Source organism: Ursus maritimus, unplaced genomic scaffold, assembly GCF_017311325.1.
Source record: "Ursus maritimus isolate PB19 unplaced genomic scaffold, ASM1731132v1 scaffold_15, whole genome shotgun sequence".
Taxonomy (NCBI): domain Eukaryota; kingdom Metazoa; phylum Chordata; class Mammalia; order Carnivora; family Ursidae; genus Ursus; species Ursus maritimus.
The window spans coordinates 39,910,356-39,932,521 of NW_024423897.1; the positions used below are offsets into that span (position 1 = coordinate 39,910,356).

Here is a 22,166-nt window from a genome sequence, read left to right on the forward strand (position 1 = left end):
TGGATGAGCTGCCGCAGCCAATTGCACTGAATGTTGGGAAGGGAGGCCTCAGGGGGCACAGAGTGGGCAAGGAGAAGAAAGGGGTTCTTTGCCCTCACAGGCACAGGCAGTCAGCCAGCTTCCCTGGCCACACGTGTTCAGTTGTCTGAGGAGTACTAGGGTTAGCCTGACAAAGGGACAAAAAGAGAAAGGAGAGGGAGGGAAGGATCCCTTCAAAGGGCAAGAGTGGGAAATGCCTCACCCTTTCGGGCGATGGCCGTCTGGCGGATTCCCCCTGTGGCTTTGGATCTTCAAGGAGTAACCCCAGCCAGAGGTCTTCAGTTCCCCAAGGAGTACTAGAGTTGGTTCACCAAGGGAAAGTCCCGAGAAATTCCTGGAGAATCTGGGGAGAGTCCTGGACCAGGCTTCCCTGTGAGGGCCACCAAATATGGGGTGACCCAGTTGGGTGGAGGCTGGCTGCACGGGTGGTAAACAGTTATGAGAAGTTCTCTGCCTCATGCACGACTGAATCCCCAGAGCTTAGCATAGTCCTGACACAGAATGGGTGCTCTGTGAATATTTATTCACTCTGCAATTTGCTATTGATTGTCCACAGTGTAAAAGGCACTATTCTAGACATCATTGTTACAGTAATATAATAGATGGAGACCCCTGTCATGATGGAGTTTCCATTGGGAGCAGGGGGGACACAAACAATACACATATACAAAATAATATTAAATATGTCAGTGGTCATAAATGCAATGACAAAAACTAAAACCTTGTAAGGGGACAGGGCTGGAGAATTCTACTTTAGAAATGGTGTTTAGAGTATATTCTCCACGAAATGATATTTGAGCAGAGGGTGGCATGAAGTGAAGGAGCAAGACAAGTAGACTCTTGGATACCTGGGAGAAGAGATTCCAGACCCACAGAAACTCTTGAACTGAGTTAATTCTTTGCCTGAGGAGAGCGTGGTATCTATTAGGGATCACAATCTTTTTAAACTTTCCAAAACAACTCACAAAGAAGGTCGAAGAGCAACTTTGTTGTTTGGCTGATAAGATCGTGTTTTCTTTGAAATTGGAATGAAGTTGGCATAGGATGGGATACACATGGGGGCACATCTGGGTTTCATGGAGCCCAAAGCTTAAATGGTTTTGGAGGACTTACTTAAGGGTAAATGATCTGTTTTCATAAATTTTACAAAACATATGACAATGTGAATATCGCCGGGGCCATGGAAAGTGAGAGATCTGAAAACGTCAGCTCTTTTAGCTTCGTGGCACCTCTACCGCTGGAAAGACTATGCATCCGTGAGGAAAAGAAATCATTACTTTTTTTATTGTCTCTTCTGTTTATGTCCTAATAAGGAAATGGCAGTTTGAGGTTAACATAGTGGTTTTTCTAGGCAAGCACCTAATAAATAATTGTACAATTCCATTCTAGCATGAGGAAACCAGGCCATTTTGGTGATGGGGATAAAGCACTTGGGTGAGATTCAAAGGCTCTAATTTTAGTTCTGTCATTTGCTAGCTGTGGGAACAAAAGACAGACCAGCCAACCAGTCTGACACTTTTTCCCCTTTTATGTGAAAACGTTGCATTACAGTAGTGCTTCCCTAAGTAGATTTAAGGTATTTACTGTGTTAGAACACTACCTGTACTACACTGTATAGTTTTACAAAATCATTCACAATATTTACTTAAATTGATTTAAAGTAGACCTATCATATCACTATTAATACTAGAAAGAATTACTGATACTGGAAACCTGGCAAAGAGCTTTGATAAAAATAATAATAATATTATTAGATTCTAGCTGTATTTCTAGCTTGAAAACATGTTTGAAGGTAAAGACTTTCTGTGTATATTAAAAAGGGAGATTATCAAGTATCAGGTTGTTGGTAAATATCTGCACCAAACTGAGCCTTTTTAAATAATATAATCAATGAATTGATAGAGAATTACAAATAAATAATTTAACACTTTATTATTCAAAGGTATTAAATGCCATGTATGTGCTCTATTTAAGACAATTTTGGGTACCATTAGATTATACATCCACAATCTAAGAACTAAATTATATAATCGAGTCTGGGGTTCACCTTTTTTTTTCCTTAAATTTCCATTAAAGCAGGGATCAGCAGACTGCAGCCTGTAGGTCAAATCTGACTAGCTGCCTGTTTATTGACTTTTGCGTTAAAAAGGAGGCTTATTTCCTTAAGCCTTATGGCTATATGGTGGTTGTGTTTTGTGTGATTAATATTAGTACAGTTTCAAATTTTTTAAGACTAAAAGCAAATCGTCTACACTTGGATGTCTAATATACATCTCAGACTCAACATGTGTAATACAAAATACCTGATCTTCTCCATGCCAAAACCTTTTCCATCTGCCCTTGGTGGCGTCTCCATTTTTCTCATTGCTAAGGTGAGAAACTTTGGAGTCATCCTTTACTCCTTTTCTTTTCTTATACTCATATTCAGTCCATTGGGAGAGTCTTGCCACTCCCTTTCAAATAAATGCAGAATCTGAGCACTTCTCACATCATTTGATACCTCTGTCTTCACTAAAACCTTTGTTATGTCTCCATGGACTTACCAATATTGCCTACCGGTTTTGCCTGACTCTCCATAATCTAATTTCAACAAAACACCCAGCCAAATCATTCACTTGTGTCCTTAAAATCTTCAATTCTATTCAGAGTAAAATCCAAAGGCCTTATAAGGGTTTGTAGGGCCCAGTGTGATGTGGTCCCCGTTACCTCTCTTGTTGCATCCTCTGTTGACCTTCCCTCCCTCTGCCCATCCACACTGGCTCCCCTCTCCTCCAGCGCATCAGCATCACTCCTTTCCTCCTGGCTCTTTCTTCTACCTGAACTGCTTTACTCCCTTACACCCACTGTTCTCATTTTATTTTTGGGTTTTTGCTTAAATTTTACCTCTTCATTGAAGCCTACTCTGAACACTGACTTTAAATTTGCAGTCTTTTACCCCGGTAATCTGCAGTCAAATGGTCTACCACTGAGCTGTACCCTCTTATCCCAGTAATCTGGATCCCCACAGCTTCTTTCCTTTTTATTATTCCATAGAACTCATCCTCTTTTAACATATAATATGTAATATATTATATGCAATATAGAAGTATATAATTTATTTATTTGTGGTTATGGTATTAGTCTGTTTCTCCTCAGTACAATGTAAGCACCATGAACATAAGGATATTTGCTGTTTGATTTACTTACATATTTCAGGCATCTCAAAAAGTGCCTAGAATATAGTAGACTATTGATGTATCTTTGAATTCATCTTTTGAGTAAATGAGCAAATCTAAAAGCTTTTTTAAAAATTTTTTTTCTAAAAGATTTTAATATCTAATTTTTAAGTAATTTCTTATAAGTACCAACCAGAAATTTTTCAGTATTTATTCAGGTTTTTCAAATTTTGAAGTGGAATAGATGAGAGATAGCAAAGTTTTCTTAAGTATGAAAAGGAGAGCTAAATTTTATATATGTAGGGTTAGATAATTCAGTTATTAAATATAAACAGATCATTTTTCTTTTAAGTCTCTCAATTTTAACTTTTCTTAAATGTATTTATAATTAGCAATACCTAGTTAAATCGTTTGTAATCTTTGGGTGTCTCTTTCTATAATCAGGAAAGTATCCTAGAACTTCAGCTTTGTCTCAGAAGTTTCTTTGTATCCTGGCTCTTAAAGAAAGTAGGAAATCCCAAAAGGAAACTGCTTCCCCAGCATCCATCTCTAGTGAAGATTGCATTTTCTCTCATATCTCAAGTAACCTTATAGCTATAGGTAGATGTGTCTTTTTAGCTCTCCATTTCTTCTCTTTTTTGCAAAATCCTGTATAATCGAGACTACTGCCATCATTCTATCCCTTATTCACTGCTTTCACCTCCAAACATTGTAGAAATTCCCACTATTACTTGAAGACCTTAGGCTCTGGATCGCCTCTTTCTACTTCAGCCCAACAGCTGTCATTTTTGTTGGCTTCTTAATTCCTGTGTATCATCACACTAAACCCAGGCCTCCAGATTCAGGACTTCTGCCTCTCTCATGACCATTTAGTTAATTTTGTTTTAGCTACTCATCTCTACATCCTCAATCCTGACCTCCAAAATCTCAAGTACAAACGTCACACTAGATGATCACCATCTTCTGTGTGCCACAGTCCTTTCTCAGTAATCTCACACAAAAACAGTTTTTCAATAACATCCTGATCTCATATCCAGTGGTCCTACAAGTTTCTCATTATTCTGTAGTCATACCTCATTCCCTCTTATTTTTTGCTACAGCTTATGTTTCAAAACACATTATTATAATCTCTCACTTTGCATTATCTTCTCACTATTCATGTTTTTACTTCCATTCTTGGGAATGGAAGTAAATAAAATAAAATAAAATAAAATAAAATAAAATAAAATAATGGGCCATTATTCTATCACTCTCTTGACATATATCCCAATGACCTTACACCTTTTTTAGTTTCTCCATAAAGTACCAGCCATGGGTGAATTCAGTCATTCATCTCCTTAGGGCCTGCACTCAAGCACCTGCATGAAGCTGTATGTTCACCAGAACATTCCCTTCACTTGAAATTAATTGTCCCAAACATTTGACTTGATTGACCACTTCCTCACCTTAAAACACTTCTCTTTCTTGATTTTAAGACACCATATTCTCCTAGTTTTCCTCTTACCTAGCTGGCCACTTTATCTTAGTCATAATTGTTGGCTACTTTTTTTTCACAATGCATCTGCAAATTAGTATTTTTTTTTCATGGATTTGTTCCAGGTCTTCTTTTATTTTCTTTCTAAATTCTCCACCTAGAAGATGTCATCTAGTTCCCCAAATGTCAGTACTATCTACATCACAAAACCTTCCAGGGGTGCCTGGGTGGCTCAGTCCTTTGAGTCTGTCTGTCTCGATTTTGGCTTAGGTCATGATCTCAGGGCCAGGAGATCCAGCCCCACGATGGGCTCAGTGCTCAGCACAAGGTCTGCTTGAGATTTGCATTTTTTCTCTCTCCCTCTTCCCCTCTCCCTGCTTTCTCTCTCTCTCTCTCTCTTTTTTTCTCTCTCAAATAAATAAGTAAATAAATCAAATCTTTTAAAAAAATTCCAATTATATGTCCTGTCCTCTTCTAAGCTTAGGCGGTTCTTACTGACATCTCCACATGTGTCTCATAGGCTTGCCAAACTTATATGGCCAAAAGAAAAAAAGAGGGTTTTTTTCTTCTTTCAGTTTTATTGAGATAAATTGACATATAGTACTGTACAAGTTTAAGGTAAATAATGACTTGACTTACATAATTGTGTAAGCTAACTCTTGATTTCTCCCAAATTGAATCTTTTGTAAATATTCCTCATCTCAGCAAATGGCACCACTGCCCTCTTATTTGTTCATTCCTTGCTTTCTTTCTCTTTCTTATCCCCCACATACAATCTGGGTGCCAGCCCTACTGACTTTGCTTTTCATGCATACCTTGTAAGATACTATCCCAGCTCTCATCTCCTCTTGCTTGGGTGACTGTGGCAACCTCTGACTTAACGTTTCTTTTGTGATTCCTCTATCAACTAGAGCATCTTTTTATGACACATATCTTATATTGCCGCTTTCCATTATTCAAAGCACCTCCAGTGGTTCTTAGACCTATATTATTGAAACTGAGGGCCCCTGCTAATCTCAACACCCTCACCTCCTGCTCTTTCCCCCTTTCAACTACACTGGCTTCATTTCTGTTCTGTAAATACATCAATGTCTATATGGCTTCAGGGCTTTGCAAAACCAGTACCTCCCGTAGGGCCTTTGCACAATCCCCAATTTAAGACCATTGTATACACAATCTGTCCTCTCTTTTTCAAAGTGATCTCCTTCTCATCTATTGCATCTTGACTAAATAGCTCTTTCTAAGACAGGTCTTTCTATTGTGTCTTAGGAAGTACTGCTCCTACTTCCAAACTTGCTTATCTTTTTATCACAAAAACCTGCTCATTTCTTTTCTAGCACTTGTACGTGTTTTCAGTAATTTATTTCTTATTTGCTGATTATTATTATTTTAAATATTTATTTATTTATTATTTATTTATTTATTTTATTGATTTGAGAGAGAGAACGAAAGCATGAGCAGAAGGAGGGGCAGAGGAAGAGGGAGAGGGAAAGAATCCCCAGCTCCTGTCGAGCATGGAGTCCCACTCAGGGCTCGATCCCAGGATCCCAAGGTCATGACCTGAGCTGTAATCAAGAGTTGGTTGCTCAACCAACTGAGCTACCCAAGCACCCCTGTTGATTATTGTTATTATCATGAAAGTTTGCTCATTTCTTTTCTAGCACTTACACATGTTTTCAGTAATTTATTTATTATTTATTTGTTGATTATTATTATTACGTGCTTTCCTCATTGTGTTGAAAAATATCTATGAAGGCAGGGTCATATATTTTACTAACCATGGCATGCTGGTTCTTAAACATAGTGTTTGACATTCAGTATTTGTTAATTAACATAGTTTTGAATCTGAATGAATATGTGTGTTTTTATAGAAAAAACCATAATTGATTAGTTATAAGTAAGTGGTAAGATTCATCTGACTGCTGCTGGGCTTCACAGACTCACTATAGGGGACTTAATTTTCCTTAGTATCATTTACTTTAAATTTTAGACATCCTGTCTAGAATAAATTCATCCTGCTAGTGTTGACTTGAAAGCAAAGATTGTAGATACAAATTCCCTCTTTTATTGTAACTCTACTTTTTCTTCAATATCAAATGTCTATTTCCTCTACCCTCTGAAAACTTTTTGGCCACCTTCGTCTATACTCACCTCTACTCCTTCCAGCTCCTATAGCTTTCATTCTCCATAATGCTTCTTCGGGATTTATATTTTGTTTTGAATTGTTGATCATATTTTGATACACATATGCCTTGATTTTAAACATAGAGTGTACTCATTTTTAATTCCCACAATTACTTTAGCACCCAATAATTGCTGTGTAATAGTCAGAAAATTGCATCGTCCATCACTTTATTTATGCTATTTATAAATGCCATTTGCGATCACAATCATCAAGTTAAGTCAGTGATAAGTAATTTCACACACATGTAAATTCACATAATCAGGATAAGGATATGATTCGAAATGAGGATATTATGGGGCAATATCCTTAACCAGCCTCTTGATATTACGTTACCTCATTAGTCATCCAGATAGCTAGGATTCATAATAAACAATGGACTTTGCTTCACACTCCATATCTCTCAACTGGTTATGTGTTTTGGGGTAGTTGTGGTTTGGGAGGTCCAGTGATAGTCTTTGTGTTATGTTGCAGGTAGTAACCTCAGTCAGATTCTGGCCCAACCAATGTTTGTTGAATAAATAAACAATTATCAGTATGAGACTTACGGTAAGATGCCTCATGGTACCACCACAGCCACTGCTGTTACCCCCAGTAGCAGTAACAGTAGCAGCAAATCCAACATTAGAGATCATTTGAAATCACTTGCAATGTTCCTGTCTTCTCTAGTCTGTCAGAGGATAACATCAGAGAACACAGTGTGCGTATTTCTTTATCTTTTGATCACAACCTCAATAATATTTGCCCGAGTCTTTCTGTTAATAGTGACATGCCTCCACTTCTTTTCACCTGTGAAGAACCTGTCTGCGAATTGATGGATCTGGACGAAAGGGTAGCCAATTAGGTAATGGCCTCCAGCAAGAGCGGACTCTGTAGAAGACTCGCCTTTGAACTGTGTGGAGTTGAACTGAAAGGCGCAGCTGTTACATAAATCAGAGAAAAGAACAAGGTTACACCTGTAGGTTGACTCAACAGCTATATTTTCTTAGCTCAATAGTAGAGTAGTTTAATGATAGCTAATACAATACTCAGATTAATTAAGTAATCTTGACTTCAATTATTTAGATAAGTCAAAAAAGTGGGGAGTTACATCCAAAACTAAAGTGTTAGTTTCAGAAATGGAGACATTGTCTTAAAGAGTTCCTAACAGAAAAATAGCTCATAGGGAATCTGTTACTAAAAGTCTTAACAGTTTCATGGCAAAGAAAATTATCAGCAGGGCCCATAGTTATAAATTTAAAGCCAGGGATCTACTTTATTAAGCAGATACAGAGAACATCTCACAAATAAGTTTGTAAACATCTTTCTATGGGAAATTGTTTTCTAAATACCTGTTCCAATCTAAACTTGGCTCTGATTTGATAAAAGGAACTGACTTGTAAACGGAACAGATGAAAGTCTGTGCCTAACTGGTCCTAATACATTACTGTTAAAATTTTTCCATAACAGATCATCCATGCCTTAAAATGGGTGCCAGGGTAGGTTACTAAAACTAGAGACGTGCTGTGACAAAAACTTCTTGCTATTCCCAAGTGTGTGTACACTTATCACAGGCATCCCAAGATCTAATTATTTTTTTTCACTGATGTGTCTCTTTTGTCTTCAAAAATACTTAAAATTAAAATATATGCAATAGTGTTATAATTGTAATGAGAAATAATACAATGTGAAAAGTCAAGTTTTTATTATACACTTACATATCTTTCTTAGCATTTAAGTACAGTGGATGTGATTTGCTGCTGACCCTCAGGGTCCAGGGAAAATTTTGCAAAGGCAACATCATACAGTTAGCTGTACCATGGTTTTATCATTTTAATTTCTCTCTGAAGAAATAAACTGGGCCCTTGGAAACCCAGTTCAATCATCCAAAGTATACAAAGTTCAAAGCATGAAATAAATGGCATCTTTCATCAATCCTATTAATTTTAAAATTTAAGATGCTCACCTTTATTATGCTCGTTTGTGCTAGAAAGTAAATGATGATGTGTTTAAGTTTTCACAGTAATATTTAAGATTCATATTCTTGGCATGTGAACTCATACTCAGTAAAGACAATCCAATACTGAACATATTGAATTAAAGATATAAGATCATACTGAAGAAAAAAACCTGAAAATATAAAATAAGCCCCTATTTGTGAGTGAATTAATACGTGTTACTTTTGGCACATACTGGGTATGCTGTATCTTAGATAATGATAATTTACACATGTGGTTATTTTCAGTTTACAAAGTACTTCTGTATATATTCTGATCTCCACTAAGCCCTACAGAGATGCCTAAGCAGATACTTTTATTATCTAAAAAGAAATTGAGTCTCAGAAAGGTTATTTGATCACTTCACACAGCTAATAGGTAGCAGAACCAGGATTTGATAGAACCAGAATCACTCTATAAATACCATTATATTCATTTTCTCCAAATACCCAGCAGTATTTCCATAAATGCTATTAATTGATTGACTATTTTAGAAAGGAATACATTCCTGAAGATTTCATCAAAGTTCGCCAAATAGCTTGGTAGATATTTCATGTGATATTTTGTGTAGTAACTTGTTTTTCACTAAACTGTATCCTCAAGATTTATATCTCTGTATTTAACTAGATGTATTGTTTCAAGGATTGTGTCCTCTGGCTTCCATCAGGGATAAGTGACAGCTGTCTGTGCATTAATGAAGCACGAAGGCTGTTTTCCATCAGAAGGAGGAACAGATCATCGCTTTTCACACTCATCCTTTGAACTATTTAATTTTACAGCCATCCAAGTCAACTTTTATTCTTTTAGTATGTGTTCTAGAATTTTAAAAGGAGAGAAGGCAGAGAAGTGCAGCACCTAAGTAGACAGCTTTTGTCAAATGTAACTCCTACATTGTTTTACAAGGTTCCTTTTGTTCTGTGGTAAATGGCAGTGTCTTTCACTGTAAAAGTAATTTATAAATATCTCCTTTTGGTTTAGACTTCTGTGTTCCTGATAGAACTCTTAAGTTTTGTTCAGCATATATTTTTCCCTTTCGGGAACAGGAGTAGAACATTTTATTCTCTGATATTAATTCAGTGTGTTGCTATCAACTGGTTGGTAGAATGGTGGAAAACAGACATGCAAAAATCATTCTTCAAATTTTTCTCCCATTTTAATTAAATGGTGTGGTTGGAAGAAATGTGATCTTCTGAGTTCTGACTGGCAAAGACAAAAGGAACAGCCCCTGACATTCAGAAGCCTGCCCGGCACTCACACACTAGGTCATATTATTCTCCAACTAGGCATAAACAATATCACAGAATACCAACCTCAGACAGGGTTACTGTGAGATCATGATAAAAGGAGATAAAGCAAAGCCACTTCATAATTCTGTCTAAACACAGAAACAGAGGCACGATGCCACCCACAAAATCTCAAACACCCCCTTATTCATCCAAAATGTGTGACTGGTACCTTTTTTTTTAATCAGTTACAGCTTTATCTTCATTCTAGTCTTAGCTTCTTTTCAATAAGGTTTATTGAGATACCTAATCACAGATGTTCCCGTGCTGTCTGACAGCATATAATGTTGAGTGAACCCCTGCCTCTCTAGATCCTCCCCCAAATCACCCAATCACGACAAAATCCTATGATAGGATCTCTCTCTCTCTCTCTTGTTAAAAATTTTATTTTTTTATTTGACAGAGAAAGAGAGAGCAGGAGCGGTGGTGGGGGTGGGGGAGGGGCAGAGGGAGAGGGAGAAACAGACTTCCTGCTCAGCAGGGAGCCCAACACGGGGCTCAATCCCAGGACCCCCCCACCCCAGAGATCACAACCTGAGTCAAAGGCAAACCCTTAACCAATGGAGTCACCCTGGTGCCACTATCATAGGTTCTTTCCAACCATCTTTCTTTGAGATACCCCATGATTCCCAATGTATTAAGTGTTAAATGAAACCTGCCCCCAACTAGACATATGTTCCTGGTGGTCTTTGGCTGCAGAACATTGACATATTTCTGACTTTTGTCTCAGCTTCTTACCAGTTACTTGAAATTGAGCAAATTATTTAGGCACTCTAGTCTTTGTTTCTTCTCTATAAAAGAAAGATATTTATATTTACCATTAGACTGTTAAGATACTAGTTGCGTTAAACAATATAAAATACCCTAATGGTGCTGTAACACAGAACATATTAAATATTGTTTTTTCCATTTAATATTATTTTTTATGTTTTCTTCCTTCTCTTTGATTTTCCCACAGTTCAGTCATAAGTCTTCTCGATTGTCTGATCTATGTTTCTTAACTCAAATGATTTAAAAAAAAGGTTTAAGAAATCTTCTTTTATAAAGTTTAATTTGGAACCAGAATTTTGACAATGGATTGGTCAAGTTTATAACCACTGTCCTGACTTTGCTTTACTATCATTGTATCTTGAGAAAAAAGATGTCACCAATCATTTACTGACCCTATGTTCCAGAGAGTAGGCTGGGCAGTGTGGACACAGAAATTAATTAGACATTGTTCTTCCATCAAATAATGCATATTTATCTCCAATATATTGCCAAGTATTGACCATACTAATAGTTCTCAAGCATGTTTCCAAAGCAGTGTGTCTGGGGTTTATGACACAGTCTTGCAGTCATGGTGCTATACCATGCTTCTCATTTGGTGAGATGAGATTCACTGACAAATATGATAATTAAACCCAGAGGATAATCCAATTCCAATATAACTTCAAAATACTTAAATAGAAATCTGACAGATATTAAAGGAGAATGAAAAATCTACACTTGTTGGAAATTCTAATAGAAACTTATGGATTAAGCAGGCAAAAATGTTGAGAATGTATAGAGGATTTGAACAACACAAAAACTGTCTTCATCACATTTGTGTGTATGTATGTGTGTGTGTGTGTGTGTATGTAGCTTCTCCCAATAAACAGAGCAAATTCATAGTTTTTAGACATATTTGGAACATTTCATAAAATTTAACCCCATATTCCACAAAGGATTCTTTAAGGGATACTAAATAATTGGTAGTTTGTGGACAACCTTCTCTGGCCAAAATGCAATGAAAGTAAAAATAAACAATAGATATGGAGGCTTTTAAATTCTTATTCCAAACACAAGGACTTTGTGTGACTTTTTGAAGCTCTGAGCTACTGCTATTGAGGCCAATGGCTTTAAGAACCTAGTGCATGATAACACATTACCCACTTGCTTTGTCATCCTCCTCAAACATCCCCTGTATCTTGAAAGATTCCTGAAAGAAACAGCAAAAAATAAAAAGAGCACAGATATAAACCAATAGAAAAGGCAGTAGGCCAGTGCAAGCAGGGATGGATACAGCTTTGGTTGACATCAAGAGTTAGGTAGTATTCTTGGGTCTCCTATAACTAGAGCAGGAGTATTGTCTAAGAAGTAGTAGGACATTTACTTGAGCATTAAAACAAAAAACCAATCAAATCAAACAGCTTTGGGAAAATTTATACAGAACAGTTAAGGTTAGAAGCAGTGAACAATGGAGAACCACTTTGTTTAATGACATTATAAGATTGGGCTCTTGGGAAACTCGGTTTGGCATCTGTCTGCAAGATATTTCAAGGAGAAGAGATAGAACTTATGGGCGCCTGGGTGGCTCAGTCGTTAAGCGTCTGCCTTCGGCTCAGGGCGTGATCCCAGGGTCCTGGGGTCGAGCCCCGCATCAGGCTTCTCCGCTGGGAGCCTGCTTCTTCCTCTCCCAATCCCCCTGCTTGTGTTCCCTCTCTCTCTGGCTGTCTTTCTCTCTGTCAAATAAATAAATAAAATCTTAAAAAAAAAAAAAAAAAGAACTTAGCCTACTTACGAGATGATAAGTAATTGGCACCAAAAAATTTCCAGAGTCAGATAGGGAGCGTTTTAATGATAGTATGCACCTGTATGAGATACCAATATTCTGGTTTTTGCTTTTAGGGTGATGTTCTCAAGTCACCTTGTCAATATTTCTATCTGGGCTAAGAGATTTAGTGAAAGCAGGAAGTTCACAGACCAGTGTGCAAAGGCAAGTAGAAAAGAGAGAAGCTCAGAAAGAAAAGAAAAAGAAAGAAAAACTGAGTTAAGGAGCCATTTTATCATTGATAATGCTGTGAGTACCACCATGCTTACCACCTCCACTTCTCACTCTGCCAAAACACACTAGCAAGTGGGAAAAAATGATGATCCAGGAAGAGGAATCTGTTCTTTCATCCACATAAAAAATAGAGTGTGATACTGAAGGGCATTTTGAATTTAATCCAATCCAGCTATAATCCTCCATTTTAGAAGCTTCCATTTGGCATCGAGAATACCAATGTTGATATCCAAGGAGGAAAGGAGGGAAATAATACTTTGGCAGTTTTGTTCCCCCAGTTTTTTTCTTTCTTGTACTTTTCCGCCCATAACTTATTCTTTATTTTCATATTTGAGTTGGGAAAACTAGAATGAAGGTGAATGGAAAGATGTGATTATTCTCTTTTTATTCTGTTGTATTTAAAAAATTAAAGATCTTGGAAAAGATTTAAAAAGATAATAATTTTTCTCTAATGTAGAAGCCATATGGATTTTAATTTGGTGTCTTACCATATATTGAAGATATGTCTTACAGAATAAATTCCACTCAAGTAATGAATTACTTAAGAGAAAAATTCAGGACATTGGGTATTTAGAAAAATGTTATTCTCTTTATTACATGTATATTTTATTGTGTTATAGATATTTAAAATACAAACATTATCACATTGATTCAATCATGTGTAATAAAATATAGTTCATAGTGACTGAAGGAAATTTAGAGCCTATGCTTTAATTTAATTTCCTTATTTGCAATATAAATGGGCAGTTAGTAAAATTTTGCTGTAAAGCAAAATGGTCTAAATAACTCTGCTTAACCGTATACTTCATATAATTTCTTTTTTTCTTATTCTTCTTACTTTAATCCAAAATTTCACAGAAGTATCATTTAATGCATATTTTAAACAGAAAGATATTTTCATAGCTATTATAGCTACTAGCTACAAAACACCTCTGAGCACCTCTATCAGAACAAAGTTTCCACATCATAACTAGCTCAATAAAACTGGTTAAACATTTACTCAGGAAAAGAAATGAAAACTGATTCTGTCTTCAATTTAAAAACAACAACAAGAAAACCCCCCAGAGCCTGAGGTATGCACATGATCAACAGACTCAGCTATCATTTAAAAAAAAAAAATGTTCAGAAGTTAAAGTTTTTATTTAATTATCATTTGAACTTTGATAGTGTTTTATAAATCATAAGGCTGTATTAGTCAGGGTCCCAGCAGGGAACAGATACCACAATCAATTTGATAATTGAGGAGAGTTTAATAAAGGGACTACTGCCAAAGACATGGGCAAGACTTAGGGATATCAATAAGGTAATCTGAAGTGAAGTCCCCTTAGGCTACTGGCAGTTTGGAGTCATATTTACCCCACGGCTTGAAAGGATATGGGAGGAAGTGGTTCCTGGAACTCAGAGAAATAAAGAGGGTCATCTGACAGGAAACTGGTCTTTGATGGTAACTTATCAGGGTCAGAGCATGGAAAATACATACCCGGGTTTTCCCGCCCTTTGGTCTTCTTTGGTGCTTTCCATTGACCAAAGTCATAACTAAGCCATCGTGCAAGGGACCCTGTTGATATATTTCATGTTAGTCAGCTTCATTCTCAAGACACAGAGCTCAATGGAGAAGGATTTAACTTAGATCTTGGAGAAAACAAAACACAGCCGGCATATGGGCCCAGTGGATAATTTAGGCATTCACCCAGAAAATGTTTATTAAACATCTATTATATACTATGCTACTGTGCTAGGCATTGAGGATGCAAATATGAGCAGAACATAATTCTTGCAAGTGGAAAACCACCTGGGTTTGTTTTCTTTTCTTTTTTTCCTCTTTTCTTTTCTTGAAATTTAAGCGATTAAAAAAGGACTAAGGAAAACAAAAGTAGGAAAAAAATTCACCGTGAAGGAAAAGATATTATGAAGTATAAAATATTCATTCATAGAAAAAAATATAGAGAACTCCCCATCCCCAGTCTCCATCTGCCCTGAAAGATAAAGACTTATAAAAATTATTCTGGACCTAAAATTCCTATAAATGAATAGTAGGCCTAAGTTATATGAGGGGGCACAGAGAATTGATTCATGCTTAATAAACCCTGCAATTAATAAAGCCCTGTTCCGAGGCTACTCCCTCCTCTGGGGAGCTCTCAGTATTTTATAGCCCTTGTCTAAGAAGCCTTATAACTCCTCTGCGTTAGAAAGAATGGAATAAGTGTGTCAGTGGGGTGGGTATGTTTTCTCTTTTTTCCGTACCTTGAATTCTTTACTAGTCAGTGCTTTGCATCTCTAATTTTCCCATCTTATGGAATGACTACGGAGTAGCTCTTCTCTGCCTGCATTAACTGTGCCATAGCTGCTGGAGCTCACAAATCCTCAAGTAGTTAATTTTTTAATTAATTCAAAGAATATTAACTACACTGTGTATTTTTGACCCCAAAAAAATCTCAGTTTTTCCTTGAACTTCTATTTGATTCTGTACCTGATAAAATGCTTTATGATGCATATCTAGACTGAGTGTGACATGGTTGGTGGTGATAAAAATGACCAACTTAATAATTGATTGTTTTCTTAGTCTAATCTCAATGGCTTAGAAAGACCTGGCTGCTGGGGTGCCTGTTTTGTGCAGTTAGTTAAGTGTCTGACTCTTGGTTTTAGCTCTGGTCCTGATCTCAGGGTCGTGAGACGGAGCCCCACATCAGGCTCTGTGCTCAGTGCAGAATCTGCTGAAGATTCTCTCTCTCTCTTTTCCTCTGCCCCTCCTGTTCATGCTCTCTCTCTCTCTCAAATAAATAAATGCATCTTTAAAAAAAAAAAAGACCTGGCTCCTTTTGCACATATTGTATCTGTGGGGATTAATTTTTATAGGCTCATAAAGCCATTGTGACTTTTTTTTCAGGCCATTCCTATTTAGCCTCTGCTAGAATTGTCATAAAAACTAGCAGTAGAAGCAAGCAGATGCCCTTCCCAGCCAGGCAAGACACTGTAGTGTTGTGTTGTTGTTTATCAGTTTTGTTTTCTTGAAACTAATAGATGGATAGAAGTTTCCAGCTAGGAATGAGATAACCTAGGTATCAATTGGGATTTCCTGACCTCTTGAACTTGTATGGACATCTGTTCATGCCTAATGGAAGCCAAGGCAGTGCTCAGGGCTTCTGCAAGTTGAGGGGAGTGTGGTGCCCATGTTTTCTAGGTCCTTTTACCTTTCATTCTCTTATTTTCCTGTATGAACTTACTTTTTAAGAAAAAATTATTTAAGAGAGAGATTGAGAGAGAGAGAGTGAGCGTGCATGAAGAGGGAAGGACATAGGGAAAGAAAGAATCTCCAGCAGGTTGGAGCCAGAGCGGGGCTTGATCTTATGACTCTGAGATCATGACCTGAGCTGAAATCAAGAGCTGGATGCTTAACCGACTGAGCCCCCCAGGAGCCCCCCAGTCTGCACTCATTTTAATAGCATTTCTACAGATAGGAAGCAGACCTTTGCCCAAATTTTCCCATTATGCACCCCTCACAAAAAAGTATCTGCAAGAATTACAGAGTTGGGGAGGTGTGGGAAGATCTAAAGGGTATTTAGAATGGAAATAACTTTAAATTGAACCCTAGCACCTTAAAATATTCTTTTGGTCTCTTTATTTCCCAGAAATTTCTAGTGACCCTCCCCATCTAAGTACTTCTCCATCTTAGCCTCTTTCTTGCCCTCTCATTGGCTTCCTTCTTTCTTCATCCCCCCCCCCCGCAATGCTTTCCTCCTTCTACAGAAGAGAGAATCAAATTCTTTTCTTGTCCCAAAGTGGTTGTTAAACCTTCAGCTTTGTTGTAGCTTCTCCAACTGACACCCATATTCTCAGGGTCTTATATTTCATACCAAGTGATGTACAAGGTTCTTCCACAAAGAAAACCATTCTCTCTCTAGAGGGTATATGGACAATTATTAAGGTAATAGCAATTTCCACTTTGCTGTGGTGGGACATACACTTCCTAATAAGATAACCTAGTTTTTCCATTTTTTTTTCCTGTAAACTTGAGAGAGCAGAGAACAAATTCTGGTTACATAATAAAGTAATTACAGATTTGGCAGCTGTGTGTCTTTGACAGTGCAAGCTCATTATTTCATATTGCGCTGATAATGCCGTTTGAAACCTTGAGCATGTACACAGTTCTTTGGCTGGTGAGTTAAGGATAGTTTTACATAGATATGGGAACCAAGTAGGAAAATAGTTGTGCTAGGCTTAAATTGTGTAATTTTACATTTTTTCCTTTGATTTTTGAACCTTGGAGAATCTAGAACAATAGGGCAAGCAGTGTGATTCTTAAAGATCAGGCCCAATTTCCTACATGACTTAGAAACCAGATTTTTGGTGGCTAAAATCTCTTTCAACCGAAGCATGCTCTTCTGAGAATAAGTAATACTAAGATAGAATCCAAGGCAAAAATGAGTTGAACACCTGACAGAAAAGACAGCGAATGGACAAAGTAATGTTGAAAAAGAAAAGCAAAGCTGGTGGTATCACAATTCCAGACTTTAAGCTCTATTACAAAGCTATAGTCATCAAGAAGTATGGTACTGGCACCAAAATAGACCTATTGATCAATGGAACAGAATAGAGAACCCAGAAATGGACCCTCAACTCTATGGTCAACTAATCTTGACAAAGCAGGAAAGAATTTCCAATGGGAAAAAGACAGTCTCTTCAATAAACGGTGTTGGGAAAACTGGACCACTTTCTTGCACCATACACAAAAATAAATTCAAATGGATGAAAAACCTACATGTGAGACAGGAAACCATCAAAATCCTTGAGGAGAATACGGGCAGTAACCTCTTTGACCTCGGCTGTAGCAACTTCTTACTAGACATGTCTCTCTCAAGGCAGTGGAAACAAAAGCAAAAATGAACTATTGGGACTTCATCAAGATAAAAAGCTTCTTCACAGGGACACCTAGGTGGCTCAGTCAGTTAAGTATCTGCCTTTGGCTCGGGTCATGATCCCAGCATCCTGGGATCGAGCCCCATGTCAGGCTCCCTGCTCAATGGGAAGTCTGCTTCTCCCCCTGCCCCTTCCCCTGCTCATGCGCTCTCTCTCTCTTTCTTGTTCTGTCTCTCAAGTAAATAAAATCTTTTTTAAAAAAGCTTCTGCACAATGAAGGTAACAATCAATAAAACTAAAAGGCAACCTATGGGATGGGAGAAGATATTTGCAAATGGCATATCAGATAAGGGGCTCATATCCAAAATCTATAAAATACTTATTAAACTCAGCACCCAAGAATAAATAATCCAGTTAAGAAATGAGCAGAATTCATGAAAAGACATTTCTCCGAAGAAGACATTGAAATGGCTAATACACATGTGAAAAAATGCTCAACATCACTCATCATCAGGGAAATACATATCAAAACCACAGTGGATACCACCTCACATCTGTCAGAATACTAAAATTAACAACACGAGAAATAATAGATGTTGGCAAGGATGCAGAGAAAGGGGGACCCTCTTACATTGTTGGTGAGAGTGCAGACTGTTGTATCCACTCTGGAAAACAGAATGGAGGTTCCTCAAAAAGTTATAAATAATGTGGCATCTGATTGGCTCAGTTGGTTAAGATCTGTCTTTGGCTCAGGTCATGATCCCAGCGTCCTGGGATTGAGCCCTGCATTGGGCTCCGTGTTCATTCGGGAGCCCGTTTCTCCCTGTCCCTCTGCCACTCCCCTGCCTGTGCTCTCTCTCTAATAAATACATAAAATCTTAAAAAAAAAAAAAAGTTAAAAATAGAACTATCCTACAACCTAGCAATTGCACTATTAGGTATTTATCTAAAGGATACAAAAGTGCCGATTAGAAGGGGCATGTACAGTGTTTATAGCAGTACTATCAACAATAGTCAAATTATGGAAAGAGCCCACATGTCCATCAATTGATGAAAGGATAAAGAAGTGGTATGGGACACCTGGGTGGCTCGTTTGGTTAATTGTCTGCCTTTCGCTCAGGTCATGATCCTGGGGTCCTGGGATCTAGCCCCGCATCACGCTCCCTGCTTAGCAAGGGGTCTGCTCCTCCCTCTCCCTCTGCTCTTTCCTCTGCTCCTCCCTGTGCTCATGTTCTCTCTCTCAAATAAATAAATAAATAAATAAATAAATAAATAAGATCTTTAAAAAAAAGGAAGATATATATGTGTGTGTCTGTGTGTGTGTGTGTGTATATATATATATACATATATATACACATACATATATATATACATATATATAGTGAAATATTACTCAGCCATCAAAAAGAATGAAATATTGCCATTTGCAACAATGTGAGTGGAACTAGAGCACATTATGCTAAGTGAAATAAGTCAGTCAGAGAAAGACAAATACCGTATTATTTCACTAATATGTGTAATTTGAGAAACAAAGCAGATGAACATAGGGGAAAGGAAGGAAAAATAAAAACAGAGAAGGAGGCAAACCATAAGAGACTCTTAACTGTAGAGAAAAAACTGAGGGTTGCTGGAGGGGAAGTGGGTGGAGGGATGGGTTAAATGGGTGATGGGTATTAAGGAAGGCACCTGTTGTGATGAGCACTAGGTGTTGTATGTTAATGATGAATTACTAAATTCTACCCTGAAACCAATACTACACTATATGTTAAATAACTTGAATTTAAATAAAATCTTGGAAGTAAAAAGACTAAGGGGAAAAAAAAAGAGTTGAACTCCTGAAAGGGAGAAGAAATGGGTGAGAGGGGAAGGACTGAAATTGCCTATGCTAAAATCTCAGTTTTTGATGCACGGTGGGACTGCTAGAAAAGCTGCAGAAGTGAATGCAGGGCTAATGCCATTTGTGGTTGTTATCTTGTATCCTTTCAGATTCAACATAGGTATCAAATGGAGAAGCTCAGTGGTTGGTGGCAACGTTGATGACACATGATTTTTATATCCTATAACAGAAGAGAACATATGGCGGGGCTGCAGTTCCGATCTATTTTGGTGTTATGAGTGAGAAAGAAAAGGAAGATATCAGGGAGTGTAGAGGACTCAAGTTCAAACAGAAAGTAAATAGAAGCTGGAGGATATACTCTTGACATTTATGTTTTGCTTCTCTTTCAGTTTGATTTAAAATGAGTAATTTACCTCATGGACAAAAATGCTCTCATGGCCCACATTTCAAGATGTGTTCCACATTATAACTGTTGAGCTTGAAGATGCTCAAATTTCATAGCTACAAATGAAAAATAACAAGGCAACACGTATAAATCAGGACAATGGACAGCATCAGCTAAGGAAATCTTTGGCAAGGTTAGGGAGCTCTTCTTAGAGGCATTTTCAGCAAGTATCCTAAATATATTCAGCAGTCAAAGCCTTTTGCAGTGTGATTACACTGTTACAGGCTTGCCACATGGCTTCCCAGAGTAAAGCATAACAAGCTGTATTTGAAGAGATCCTTACAGCTATAGCTTGGCTGACCACGCTCAGCATATAGTTTACATACAGATCAATAAGGATTGAGTTCCAATCGAATCTGAGTCCTGGCTCCTAATTGTTTCCTCTAAATTATAAGTGGATCACTTTTGCATCTTCCTAACTGATTCAGGGATTTTAACTTATTTACTTCCAGAAACCGTGACCTAGGAGTATAAATGCTCACCTAACTGAAAAGCCTCGTGGACCACTTAGCAGAAAGCATTTTCCTTTCCTAGTGCTTACTTATAGAAATCCAATAGGGCTTTGCTACCCCAGCTATCACGGTGTGCTCTGGGCTTTAAAAGGTTGTCTTCATCTGTTTGATAACATCTGCTCCACACTCTGGTCATATGGTAAGCCCTTAGGAAACAGTTCTCTAAGTCAGAAGCATTTTTCATAAGATTCATATGAATTACAAACAAGAATTTTAAGTTGTATTGAGTACTTTCAGGGTGATTCATGCAAGAAAAATAAAAAAGATTTTCATTTGCATGCCAGTGAAAACCTACTGCCTTAGAAAACCATGCTAAATAAACTATGTAATTAATCTTTGTACATGGGGAAGGATTTATTTTTTCTTATTTCAGTCCCCAGGAAACAGATTCAGATAACCTTGGTCTCTGAGATATTTTAAACAGCCATGAATATTGCACCATGTGGTGTGAGGAGAGAAAAAATCTAGTCCTAAAAAATTTCCTTTTCTTTACTATAATTGCCCTATTGTTTCCCACCTCTTTCTGCCTTCCTTTCCTACTTTCCTTCCCTCTTTTTCTCCCCTTCCTCTTCTCCTTCTCCTACCTTTCCTTCTCCAGTATTGAAGTTTCCTTTTAGGAATACTTATGGCCTATGCTTGCTGTGTGTTGCAACTTTGATTTTGTTAACTTTCATGCTAGAATCATTCATTTTCACACTGTGAAACTAGTACTTTAAAAAAATGCTTTATTTTAAAGTTCCTTCAAATTGTAGCTATCTACTACCACGACACTTGGATTTCTAATTTTTAGATATTAAACTATTTTTATTTTTTTAATTTTTTTAAAGATTTATTTATTTATTTTAGAGAGAAAAAGAGAAAAAGAGAGAGAGAGAGCAGGGGAAGTAGTGGGGGTGGGGAGAAAATCTCAAGCATACTCCCCACTGAGCTCAGAGCCCAACTCAGGGCTCGACGTCATGACCCTGAGATCATGACCTGAGCCGAAAACAAGAGTCAGACACTCAACTGACTGAGCCACCCAAGTGTCCCTAAACTATTTTTTAAATGTTGGTCCCTTTGTCCAATAAACAGATACAGTAGAGAGAAGAAAAACAAACTAAAATTTGAGAGATACTTGTAACAGTAAATAGAAAGTACTTAATTCCTTGCGATAGATGCATGATAGAACTCAGAAAAGAAGTGATTATATGTCTTTGTGTGTTTGTATTTGAGTATATATAACTTGCATGTGATTTGTGTCATGTCAGTGTACCTTCTTTTGGAGGACCAGAACCACTCTTCCTTTCTTCCACAGTCTTTTGTAGATTTTGGTTGGTATTAATGTTTTCCCTCCTACCAAAATGGGTATGGGTATATGACTGAGGCAGGTAAGAATAAAAGTTCTCCCTTCCCAAGGACAAAAGATTAGTTCTGGAATGTGTACCTGAGCTAACATAGGCCAGTCAGAGTTTTCCTTGGGATTTGTGCTGAGTTTTCAGGAGAGGCATGGCAATAAAGCAGGTAGGACTGGGACCGGCTATGGTTATCTTGCTGCCCGAGGATAGAGTTTATCAGAAAAATGTTACACGGCGGCAGGTTGAGTTGAGTGAGGGCAAGAGAA

At 37.5% G+C, this 22,166-nt stretch overlaps 1 pseudogene; it reads left to right on the top strand.

The window, feature by feature from the left end:
* Positions 1-252: 252 nt before the first annotated feature.
* The window catches only part of LOC103664865, a 67,308-nt pseudogene continuing 45,394 nt past the window's right edge, over positions 253-22,166 (top strand).